The sequence below is a fragment of the Nelumbo nucifera genome, chromosome 7, assembly GCF_055504915.1.
Source record: "Nelumbo nucifera cultivar China Antique chromosome 7, China Antique-T2T, whole genome shotgun sequence".
Lineage (NCBI taxonomy): Eukaryota > Viridiplantae > Streptophyta > Magnoliopsida > Proteales > Nelumbonaceae > Nelumbo > Nelumbo nucifera.
This window is the reverse complement of record NC_142655.1, coordinates 18626369-18639311: the sequence shown is the minus strand read 5'-3', so window position 1 is coordinate 18639311 and position 12943 is coordinate 18626369. Positions and strand designations below refer to the sequence as shown.

The 12943-nt window shown below is 46.7% G+C and overlaps 1 pseudogene; it reads right to left on the bottom strand.

The window, feature by feature from the left end:
- Positions 1 to 5057: 5057 nt before the first annotated feature.
- Positions 5058 to 6403, bottom strand: LOC104590420 (granule-bound starch synthase 2, chloroplastic/amyloplastic pseudogene; annotated as a pseudogene).
- Positions 6404 to 12943: the final 6540 nt, after the last annotated feature.

Genomic DNA, 12943 nt, shown 5'->3' with positions numbered 1-12943 from the left:
CACCATGGCAATGATGTGCATTCAGCCATGGTGTGCGCAAGAGCCACTAACGAGTCATCATGGGCCAAGTGCTTATGGCCCATGGTCTTAACACATCAAACATCCAAACATCACATGTAAAGGAAGAATTGATCCAATCAATTAACTGCTGTAAAGCCCATTGAATAGCCCATTTAAAATCCATAACATTAACAATTAATGTCGACTAGGTATATGGGCTGAATCGCAGTTAGCAATTCGGCCCATACAGCATTTCTCACAAGAGTGGGCTTTTGCAGTTTTAACCTTTTAAAACTGGGCTTTACAGGTGGGCCAAATTAATCCCTGTAATTGAACATCAGATTTGGAACAGCAAGTGTGAGAAAAATTGGACTGAAAACAGTCCCCTTCGAACCCTAGATTCGGTCCAAACAATCCCCTTTTGCTAACTTTAATCCCAGATCCGCCCCATAGATGGGTGTTCATATCAGCCCAGCTCGAAATGGGCTTTTGGCCCATTAAGTGTTCAGTGCTTAACTAGTTTTCAATCTGTTGCCCAGTTGGGCTTCTTTGTATGGCGTGGGACCCAAGCATTGATCTACACACCAGCCACATGGTTTCGGCCCAGCCTTAATTACAAGGCCTAGCTGAATTCACTGAAAAACTCAGTGAACCCCTAAGCCCATCACATGGACCCTATGGGCCCAACACTTACATTAAGTAGTCCCTGGGCCAAGCCATCTTATAAAAACCCAGGGACTGTGGGCAGGTGCAAGATTAGCCCATCAGGTACTATCCTAAATGGTCTTACACTTAACTTCTCAGCCCTTAATGATCAAGCACTGCCCGACAAGAGAGGACCTCTCCCTCGGCTGCAAGGAATAGTGCCACACTCTCTACTCACATGGATCCCGAGAATTAAAACCATTTGCAAACATTTCAAAACCGTATGTATATATATATATATCATATATAAATTTTGCAAAACAAAATTCCAACGATTGAAATCAACCGCCGGAAGTTTGGTTTCCATCAGAGAGTGCATTCCCGATCATTACCTTTGTTCGACAAAGGGGCTGATCCTGTCACTATGATCACCCACTCAGACGAATTCTCAGACTGCTCCAACATGCCCAAGTTTTGACCCCCGCTAAGGATCTCACTGATTGGCATATCAAAGACAACCCGATCTGACACCTAGTGAAGTGTCATAATCAAGTCTAGGGGTCAGGTGTAACTTTCCAGTTTTGCCCATCTGTCTCCAAGGTCCAGTGCAATATTGAAAATCTGGTCCGGTTTAAGGATTCGAGTAATCCCATACTACATGTGCCTTGGGTCTTACCCTAGTGGCCGAGACAGGCCATCCCAACACTTGGTGGCACCCCAGTATCAGCCTTGGCAGGATAAATCTCCCCAGACTTATCCAATGGCTATGAACATTTAAAACTAACACGAGTCTCAATAAGTGTCCAGTTTTAGGGTCTTACACAGAATTATACCAAACAACATGAATCAAACATGCACTTTATTTATTTACACTAAATATCAAAAGTACATCAAATCGGATTGAAGCTAAGGGCATACAAAACTGTCTAACAACGAGTTGGGAGTAGTTCCGTCCAGCACATCACCCATCCCGTTGTTGTGTGACAACAATGGAGCCATTGCTCAGGCTAAGGAGCCACGAGCCCACTCGAAGTCGAAGCACATCGAGAAGAAGTACCACGTACTGTAGGATATTGTTGGTAGAAGGGACGTCCTGATTCAGAAGGTAGCGTCAGCGGAAAATGTAGCAGACCCATTGACGAAGCCACTATCACAGAAAGTGTTTGAGAAACCCGTGGAAAGCATGGGACTCCGGCTTGTACTTGATTGGACCTAAGTGCAAGTGGGAGCTGTTAGACAATTTTGTATGCCCTTAGCCTCAATTAGAATGATGTACATTATGAGTTTATTGTAAATGAATATAAGTACATATTTGATTCATGTTCCCTTGGTATGTTTCTGTGTAATACCCTTAAACTGGACACTTAATGAGACTCGTATTAGTTTAGAATGTTCACAGTTGGTGGATCGGTCTGGGGAGACCTATCCTGATAAGGCTGACACTGTTGTGCCACCAAGTCGGTTGGGGTGGCCTGTCTCAGCTGCTAGGGTGAGACCCTAGGCACATACAGTGTAGGATTAATTGAATCTTTGAACCGGACCAGATTTCCAGTATTGCCCTAGACCTTGGAGATTAATGGGCAAAACTGGAAAGTTACACCCGACACATAGACTCAATTATGATACTACACTGGGTGTCGGATTGGGCTGTCTTTGATGTACCAATCAGTGAGATCCTTAGCGGGGGTCAAAACCTGGGTATGTTGGGACAGTCTAAGAATTCATCTAAATGGGTGATCATAGTGACAGGATCAGCCCCTTTGTCGGACAAAGGTAATGATCGGGGATGCACTCTCTCTGATGGAAACCTAGACTGCCGGCAGCCGATTTCAATCGTTGAGATTTGTTTTGCAAAATATATTTTATATGAGATATAAAAGTATATATATGTTATGGTTTCTAAAATATTTGCAAAAGGTTTTAATTCCCAGGATCCATATGAGTAGAGAGTGCAACACTGTTCCTTGCAGCCGAGGGAGAGGTCCTCTCTTGTTGAGCAGTGTTTGATCATTATGGGCTGAGAGGTTGAGTGTAAGACCATTGAGGGCAATACCTGATGGGCTAATCTTGCATCTGCCCACAGTCCCTGGGTGTTACAAGGTGGCTTGGCCCAGGGACCACTTAGGGTAAGTGTTGGGCCCATAGAGCCCATTTGATGGGTTTCAGGGGGTGCACTGTCCATACCAGTGTATTCGGCCAGGCCTTGTAACAAAGGCTGGGCCGAACCCATGTGGCTGATGTGTAGATCAATGTTTGGGTCCCATGCCATACAAGGAAGCCCAACTGGGCAGCAGTTTGGAAGGCTTAGTGAGCACACAACCTTAATGGGCCTGAAGCCCATTTCGAACTGGGCTAATTTGATCAGTTTAAATGAGGGGCGAATCTGGGATTAAATCAGTTAATAGGATTGGGCCTTGACCCTATCCACTAAGAGAGTCCTAGATCTAAATCTTATTTAGATCTAGGAGCCTCCTAATAGGATTAGGAGAGGACTGATCTAATCCACAGATAAGATAAGTGTTTATCCTTATCACCTAAAGAGATGTCTGATCCAAATGTGATTTGGATCAGCAACTCCTAATTGGATTAGGATATGATCCTTTAGGGTTACAAGAAAAGAAGGGGGTGGCAGCCTTTAGACAACAACAATATAAAACACATCACCAAGTTCTCTTGTCTTTAGAGCAAAAATCACAGAAGAAAGATTTCTGCAATCTCTGCGAAATTCTTTCTTGCCACCTCCTTCTTGCCGCCGCCAGACCTCTAGTTCGATCTCCAACTTTGTTGGAGAAATCAAGATTCGATCTTGATAGCAGCCCTTTGTGAAAGGACTGATTGGAAGCAGTGCTCACCTGCCTTCCAACTATTCTTACGAAGGATCAGGTTCTTGGAGAATACTGCTGATTCTGCTCCATCCTGCACTGCGCCATTTTCAGTGGGAGTAGTCTTTGGATTCTTCCTTGGGCGTGAGCACCTCCATTGAGAGAAAATATTTCTCTGTATCAGGTATACCTCTCTCCTACTCTTTTTGGTTCAGATCTGGTTCAGTTTATGGTTCAAGATTGATCCTTGAAAATATGATTTTCTAAATAGGGAATGCGATTCCCAATTGAAAGGGAGAGAAAATTTTTTGAAATTTGCCCACCTTATTCCGCAAGATTTGGGCATCCATACGATGGATCTCTCATCCCTTCAATATATATATATACTCCATTGAGAGATAATATTTCTCTGTATCAGGTATACCTCTCTCCTACTCTTTTTGGTTCAGATCTGGTTCAGTTTATGGTTCAAGATTGATCCTTGAAAATATGATTTTTTAAATAGGGAATGCGATTCCCAATTGAAAGGGAGAGAAAATTTTTTGAAATTTTCCCACCTTATTTCGCAAGATTTGGGCGTCCATACGATGGATCTCTCATCCCTTCAATATATATATATATATATATATATATATATATATATATAGTAACTAGTGTGAGGTGGAGCGTAAAATGCGCGTAGGATCTCGTCACGGGTCGGTCCACGGGGAGAAAGCCCTGCTTTCCCTTGCGCCTTCCCTTGCGTGCAGAACCTATTGTGGAAAACCGAATGGGTGATTTGTCCAAGAGACCACTTGAACTCTCCTAATGGGTGATTTGTCCAAGAGACCGCTCGAACTCTCCTTATTCTTCTCTTGACTGGAAAATTGAATACCTTTATTTCAACTCATAGCTCCTTAAATAGAAGATTACAAAAGGGGGTTCCTTGTTGGATTCGACTATGCTAGGGTAATCCAACTTAAACTCAAACTCCTAATTACCTACTCCTAAAGGTAACACAACTCTTACTTAAGATAAGATAAGATAAGGATAAGGATAAGGGATGAGGAATGGTGTAGCTTGCGGCGAGTTGGCGGGCAGAGCTGATGTGGTAAGATAAGTGTGGACCCACCTTGATGAGCTGTCATGTGGGCCTCACCCTACTGCTGCTGCCGGGCGGTGCGCGCATCTCGTGGTGCTGCTGCCGTGCGGTGCGTGCTGCTGCCGTGAGGTGCGTGCTGCTGCCGTGCGGTGCGTGCTGCTGCCGTGCGGTGCATGCTGCGCGCTGTCGGGCGGTGCATGCTGTGCGCTGCCAAGCGGTGCATGCTGCGCGTTGCCGAGCGGTGCATGCTGTGTGCTGCTTGGCGGTGTGTGCTGGGTGCTATCGGGCGGTGTGGCGCTGCCGGGCGGTGTGTGCTGCGTGCTGCCAGGCGGTGCGTGCTGCGCGCTGTCGGGTGACGTGTGCTGTTGTGCGGCACTGCCGGGCGGTGCTTGCTACTGTGCGGCGCTGCCGGGTGGTGCTTGCTACTGTGCAGCCTGCTGTGCGTGTTGCTGCCTATGACTGCGCCGCAGTGCACTGCCGGTCGGTGTGTCCATAACATCACACCCCTCCTAGACAACGAGCTTGTCTTCAAGCTCAAATTCCGGATACGTGGTTTGGAACTCTGCCAGTGGATCAAACGGCTGCACACTATCTCTCAGTCCACCAAGAGCATGAACAACAGGGACTGCCCCGTAGCTTAGTGCATAAAGCTGGTTCAGTCCACATGGCTCAAATCTAGAAGTTATGTGTAGGATGTCTGCACCAGCAGTTATTCGATGAGCCATTTTCACAGAGAAGCCAACCCAACCCCTGACTTTGTCATGGTGTTGACTCTCAAAATGTCTGAGAAGCTGTTTCAGGTCAGGTCTCCTAGTGCCCAACATGACTAGTTGCACATCCTGGTCCCCCATCGAAGGAATGGACTCAACAATGAGATCAACACCTTTCTGATGGTCAAGCCTGCCAATGAACCCAATCAGAGGAACATTCTCCCGAAGAGGAAGACCAAGCTCCCTTTGTAGAGCTGCTTTGCATTGAGGCTTGCCAGTCTGAAGAGTCTCCATAGAGTAATTGGTGTAGCCATCCGATGCCAGGTAAACATCTAACTGTGGGTTCCCTTCGTTTGCATCAATCCCATTCACGATGCCCTTTAGCTTCCAATCACACTCATTTATTATTTGATGCAGACCCCAGCCACCTTCTTTAGTTTTCAGCTCCCAGGCGTAACCATGGCTTACGATGACTACACGATCTACTGCTCTCAGGCCAGCTGCAAGGACATTGAAGTGTTCCCCACCTCCTGGGTCATGTAGTTTGAAGTAGTTTTGTGGAAGATCCACATAACGAAAATCGCGTACTGGACCACGACCCCGGTGTGCTATGTTGTGGATCACAGGAACGCACCGGGTATACTTACAGAAGAGAACCTCAAGAGCAGCCTTACAGAAGAGAACCATGCATTTTAAAATATCCCCTCGGCCTCCCCCATATACATTTTTCTCAATATTGTGGAACATAGGGCTGTCCATGAACACAAAATCCATGTCGTCAATATAAGCTTGAAAGAAAGTTACCTCCATATCCGACCCATCCACCTTATATCTCTTGCGCACTCCTGTTTCTTGGGCATAGTTACCATCCTCGTGCGTTGATTACGAAAGAATTGCTCGCAGCGGTACAACCCTCCCAGTGGGTCGCCGCTGCCGCTCTATGAGGGAAACTCCAAACAGCTATACTTGGGAATAACTGCGGGTGTCGGGGCAGCGATCCGCTATTCGCTGGATGCCTCTGCCCAGTCCAGATGACAACTATTTGTGTTGGCGATTTCCTCAGAACTTTTTTCTTTGTTGGAGAGGCATGCTTCCAACAGGCGTCGCAGCTACCGGACATCTTCCTTGACTTCACGAACCTCCATGCTGGTTTCTGCTAGCCTATGTTCCAGTTTGTGGACCTTGGATGATAGCTGCTCCATATCGCCCATGATGTTGGCTCTGATACCAGAATGTTATGGGCCCGCATGTAGGATCTTGTCACGGGTCGGTCCACAGGGAGAAAGCCCCGCTTTCCCTTGCGCCTTCCCTTGCATGCATAACCTATTGTGGAAAACCGAATGGGTGATTTGTCCAAGAGACCACCCGAACTCTCCTTACTCTTCTCTTGATTGGAAAACTGAATACCTTTATTTCATCTCATAGCTCCTTAAATAGGATATTACAAAAGGGGGTTCCTTGTTGGATTCGGCTAGGCTAGGGTAATCCAACTTAAACTCAAACTCCTAATTACCTACTCCTAAAGGTAACACAACTCTTACTTAAGATAAGATAAGATAAGGATAAGGATAAGGGATGAGGAATGGTGTAGTTGGCGGCGAGTTGGCGGGCAAAGCTAATGTGGTAAGATAAGTGTGGACCCACCTTGATGAGCTGTCATGTGGGCCCCGCCCTACTACTGCTGCCAGGCGGTGCACACGTCTCGCAGTGCTGCTGTCGTGCGGTGCGTGCTGCTACCGTGCAATGCGTGCTGCTGCCGTGAGGTGCGTGCTACTGCCGTGCAGTGCGTGCTGCGCGCTGCCGGGCGGTGCATGCTGCGCGCTGCCGGGCGGTGCGTGCTGTGTGTTGCCAGGCGGTGCATGCTGCGCGCTGTCTGGCGGTGTGGTGCTGCCGGGCGGTGCGTGCTGTGTGCTGCCGGGCGGTGTGTGCTGCATGCTGCCAGGCGGTGCGTGCTGCGCGCTGTCGGGCGGCGCATGCTGCTGTGCGACGCTGTCGGGCGGTGCTTACTGCTGTGCGGCCTGCTGTGCGTGCTGCTGCCTATGACTGTGCCGCAGTGCGCTGCCAGTTGGTGTGTCCATAACAAAAACTATATAAAGGGTTGGCGTACCAGCACCTAGCATCTATCAATTACTGAAGCTCTCTCTGAAGCAATCAAGAAGACCATCAAGAAAGCTTCAAGAAGGAGGTGGCAGCAAGAAGAAGAGAAGATCTCAGCTCCAAGGGCGACATCATGAGTTCTTTCTTTCCTCTTGTTTGTTTTATTTCCTCTATCATGAATTAATTTATTTGTAGCTAGGGCTGTGGAAAGCCTAACCATGACAATGAATTTATTTTTTATAATGATTTATCCAAGATTGTGATTTCCATATAGTCTATGAGTTATTATGCTTAATGCGATTAGGAGTTTGGCCACCCCTTAATTGATTGGGTTTATGTGAATGAATCGGGAGAGGAATTCATATAATGGACTGAATAATTCATGGTGTGAATTGAATGGTATATAGGGATATATATACATGATTCATCTGAATGTATAAGTTTTTCTTTGAACTTAATGCATTTCTATCTTGAGAACTCTAGTCAAGAGATCAAAGGGTTACTTGATAGAAATAGATTTGATATATCTTGGGAAAGAATATTAAATAAATTTGGAAAAACTTCAGCTTATGGAAATGATAAATTATCTTGGTTAATCTCATCCATTAATATTCATTGGAATGGTTAGGCGGACCAATGGTCCTAATGATTTCAGTTAATCGTTGCATATTCAGTTATTGATTACCCTTGCTTTTATTTTCTTTTTCTATTTTTAATTTTCAGTAGTTCTTATTTTTGGATCTGAATTTCGGTTGTCCAAATAATTAAGGAAGGCTGTAATTCTAATACTTATTTTGTTAAATCCTTGTGTGAATGATATCTTTATACTACTTGATAACTAGTGCACTTGCTAGGGTTATAATTTTAGCTATCAAGCCTTGAGGTAAGATGATACATGGGGCGGACCTCCGCAAGCACCACACATAATTTCTTCGAGGGCCCTTCTTTCACAGTTCAACAGCATAGCCATTGCGCGGGTTGAGTAACCTCAACACATGGGGTGAAGTCCAGGCAGGCCGGCATGGTGAAATGGTTTTGTCCCCATAAATGGACACCAACATAGGCAAGACCCGGGCTAGCCAGACGAGACCTGGAACTGGCAAGGAAGTGGATGGTGCGGGACACAAACGCCTGTTCACGAGAAGACCATTGTCGATGTCGACAATGGATTGAGTGGGGGAGCCTGTTACGGTCTGACATAGGCTTAGCCTTGCCTACACTTAGCAGGCTTACGTTAAGGGACATCACCGTCATTTTTGCCTATAAGATTTTCGGGAGAATTGATGTTATCTTCAGGCAGACCACCAAAAGCTTAACGTACTCTTTGAGGAGGGGTGGTCAACCTCCATGGGTGCCTGACCTTGGCACTCCTAGACCATTATCCCTTGCGGGGCGGCCTTGGTTAACGGCTAGCATGGCTACCAGGGTTCCTCATGGGCAACACATGCTCATGGGAACAGTGCATGGACCGGCACTGCATTGTCGACACTCAAGGGAGGCTTGGCATGCGGGCCTGGCTCAAGCATGACCCTTCACCTTGCCAGCCCCTTTCCCAAGCTGATTGAGCTATCCCGTTGCCCCTAGCGCACGTGTGTGTTTCGGCCCAGCGGTTGCCTATCATCATGGCACACAGGTGCCCATCATCATCGGCATACAGGAGACCCATCACATCGGTGCCAAGTCATGTATTCGGCGCACAGTCACCTTGCATTATGGTCATCCCCCTTTAGCATGTAAGCGGCGCCTCTCGTGGACCGGTCTGAGCCATCCGAGTGCCCCGACCATGCGACTTGAGGTCATATGATCCAGTGCTACTGACCTTGGTGGAGCCATCTCATCAAGCAACTCCTAGCCTCTAAGCACACAAAGGCTTGTCCTGGCCTTCGTTGGCCTGAACGCCGCACGGGTTTCTTCCGCTGTAGAACTACCCCATGACAACATGTCATGATGTTATTTGGAGAACCAAATTACCCCTCATCACCTCCTATAAATCCAATGAGTTTCAACCAAAAGCCTTACTTTGCCTACCATCAAGGACCAGGACATGACATCAATGAATGCTGGAAATTGAAATATGTTATCCAACACCTTATTGATGATGGCCAATACAACCTTGAGCTCAAGCTTATGGCCAATTTTCATTCATCCAAATCATCCAAAAATCCTTTCCAAATCATCCAAAAGTTTTCCCTAAATCCAAAGTTATCCGAAAAGTATTTCATCTTGTTGTTGCCTAGAATGGGCTGAGGGCAACACTATCAATTTTCTTTTGAGCTGAGCAGTGGCTGAGTGGTCCGAGGGCTTGTAGGCTGGTCTTGTGAGGAGCAAAGGAGAGAGAACGCCAGAGACCTTGGGTTGATACCCGAGGCGGAAACTCCAATGGTCAAGTTAGTGTGGGTGTAACACAAGGAGGATGAGGCCTGAGGTGGGAACACTCAGACGAGGCCACAAGGGAAATTGGAGAGTTCTAGGTAGTCTTGAGTCTAGATTCCAGATGTTTACCTTGAGGGGATTGCTCCCTATTTAGACTTGAGGCCGCCTAGAGGTAGGTAGGCTCGAACATTCAAGATGTGGTCCTTTCTTGAGGAGCGCATCCATCCGCCGTCGCCGCATGCGACCTCGCCACTGGTTCCAAATTGCACACCGACCTCTGTTCTGCGTGTGCCCCTATAGGGTACGCTCTGGGTGCCGCCGCCAGACACATGCGAGCGTGTTATTGGTCAAGGTCATGTGCACCTACATCATTTGCCCCCCACTCTTGAGGCCGTGGTTGAGGTCTGAGTTGAGGACCTCGACTTCGGCCAAAGAGAGTGCGTTGCTTGTGCTGGGAGGCGCCGTTAGGCCTTCTTGATGAGGGTTTCGACTTTGCCTAAGGAAAGTACCTCGCCTTTAGTGGGGAGCATCAAGGAGCTTCCTTTATCGAGGGCCTCGGCCTCAGCTTTAGCTTATTGGAGATGAACTTGGCGTTGCTTGCGGTGGCATCGACTTGATCTTCGCTCCTCTCTCTGAGGGGTGACGTGGAGGATCCAACTATCTAGAGGCCTCTGCTTCGGCCTCGGCATTCGTGTTGGAAACGGGCGAGAGGGGCTCTTGCCCCTGTCCTTGAATTTTCAAAAAAGTGATGTTTCCTCTTGGCAGAGCCCCAAAAGCTTAACGTACTCTTTGAGGGGGGGGGGTGGTGACTCTGGGGGGGTGTTCCCCCTAGGGGCACCATTGGGCGTGCGTTGGTAGTCATGGGGCTTCCCCCCCAGCACCCATGATGCACGAGTAGTGCAGTTGCATGCACTATCGTTCGAAACTCCAAATGTATATGTTATAAGGCAAAAAAGTGCCATGTGGTGGCTATCCACATGCTTACAATGTATGAGGAAGCGCGCACCAAGTCATAAGTCTACTACACCAATTTAATTTATTTATTTGTAATAAATATAAGGAGTCATGCCTTACTTCCATGTATTTGAAAGAATGGTAGGATCCATCTAATGGACGCCATAAAGGTTGCGGAATGGGTGGGGCGAATTTCAAAAATTTCCTACCTTCTCCCAACTGGGAATCATATTCCCTGAATTTAGAATACAATATTCAAGGATCTACTTGAACCCTAATCAAACCAGATCTGTACCAAAAGATAAATGGGAGGATTATACCTAATCCGGAGAAGCAGTATCTCCCAAAGTTGGTGTTCACGCCCAAAGAATGCTCCAAGATCTGTCCCTGCTGAAGATGACACAGCTGTGGATGGAACAGAACCAGCAGGGTGCGTCCTACACACTGGATCCTTCACAAGAATCCCCTGGATGTACTAAACACTGAATTCTTTCAGTCTTTCTTGCAAGACTGATGTCAAGAACTGGTTTCTTGACTTTCTTTTCTTGCAAAGATCAAGTCTTGCAACAATGCAGATGGCGGCGGCAGGAGGAGATTTCCAGAAACGAAAAGGCTGAACTGTTTTCTTTTCTGGAGAGAATGAGATCTAATCTCAATTCGCAGGAACCTTTCTTGCTTACCAGAACCTCTTGGATCGAAATCTGATTTCCCTCTCTTGGTTCATTCGAAAATCTCCTCTCTTTTCTACTTGATTAAGAAATCTCCTAATTAGGAGTTATCCCAATCCAAATCAGTATTTGGATAGAGGATAATCTTAATCCTTTTCCCAGATAGAGTTAGCTTACTCCTGATCTTATCAGGAGGTTACCAGATTCAAATCTGATTTGAATTTGGTCTCTAAGAGTGGATAAGGCTAAGAGCCCAATCCTTTTTGCTAACTTCTATCTCAAATTCGCCCCATTGATGGGTGATCATATCAGCCCACTTCGAAATGGGCTTTTGGCCCATTAAGTATTCAGTGTTTAATTAGTTTCCAATCTGCTGCCCAGTTGGGCTTCTTTGTATGGCGTGGGACCCAAGCATTGATCTACACACCAGCCACATGGGTTCGGCCCAGCCTTTAATACAAGGCCCAGCCGAATTCACTGAAAATCTCAATGAACCCCTTGAGTCCATCGTATGAACCCTATGGGCCCAACACTTACATTAAGTGGTCCCTGGGCCAAGCCATCTTATAAAAACCCAGGGACTGTGGGCAGGTGCAAGATTAGCCCATCAGGTATTATCCTAAATGGTCTTACACTTAACCTCTCAGCCCTTAATGATCAAGCACTGCCCGACAAGAGAGGACCTCTCCCTCGGCTGCAAGGAACAGTGCCGCACTCTCCTCTCACATGGATCCCGGGAATTAAAACCATTTGCAAACATTTTGAAACCGTACATATATATGTAAATATATTAATTTTGCAAAAACAAAATTCCAACGATTGAAATCAACTGCCGGCAGTTTGGTTTCCATCAGAGAGAGTGCATTCCCGATCATTACCCTTTGTCCGACAAAGTGGCTGATTCTGTCACTATGACCACCCACTCAGATGAATTCTCAAACTGCCCCAACATACCCAGGTTTTGATCCCCACTAAGGATCTCACTGATTGGCATATCAAAGGCAGCCTGATCCAGCACCTAGTGAAGTGTCATAATCGAGTCTAGGGGTCAGGTGTAACTTTCCAGTTTTGCCCATCTATCTCCAAGGTCCAGGGCAAGACTGGAAATCTGGTCCGGTTCAAGGATTCAAGTAATCCCATGCTGTATGTGCCTCGGGTCTTACCCTGATGGCTGAGACAGGCCATCCCAACACTTGGTGGCACACCAGTATCAGCCTTGGCAGGATAAATCTCCCCAGACTTATCCAACGGCTGTGAACATTTAAAACTAACATGAGTCTCTACAAATGTCCAGTTTTAGGGTTTTACACAGAATTAAACCAAACAACATGAATCAAACATGCACTTTATTTATTTCCACTAAATAACAAAAGTACATCAAAATGATTGAAGCTAAGGGCATACAAAACTGTCTAACAGCTCCCACTTGCACTTAGGTCCAATCTAGTACAAGCCGGAGTCCCATACTTTCCACGTGTTTCTCAAACACCTTCTGTGTCAGTGGCTTAGTCAATGGGTCTGCCACATTATCCGCTGATGCTACCTTTTGAATTAGGACGTCCCCTCTACCAACGATCTCCCGCAGTACATGGT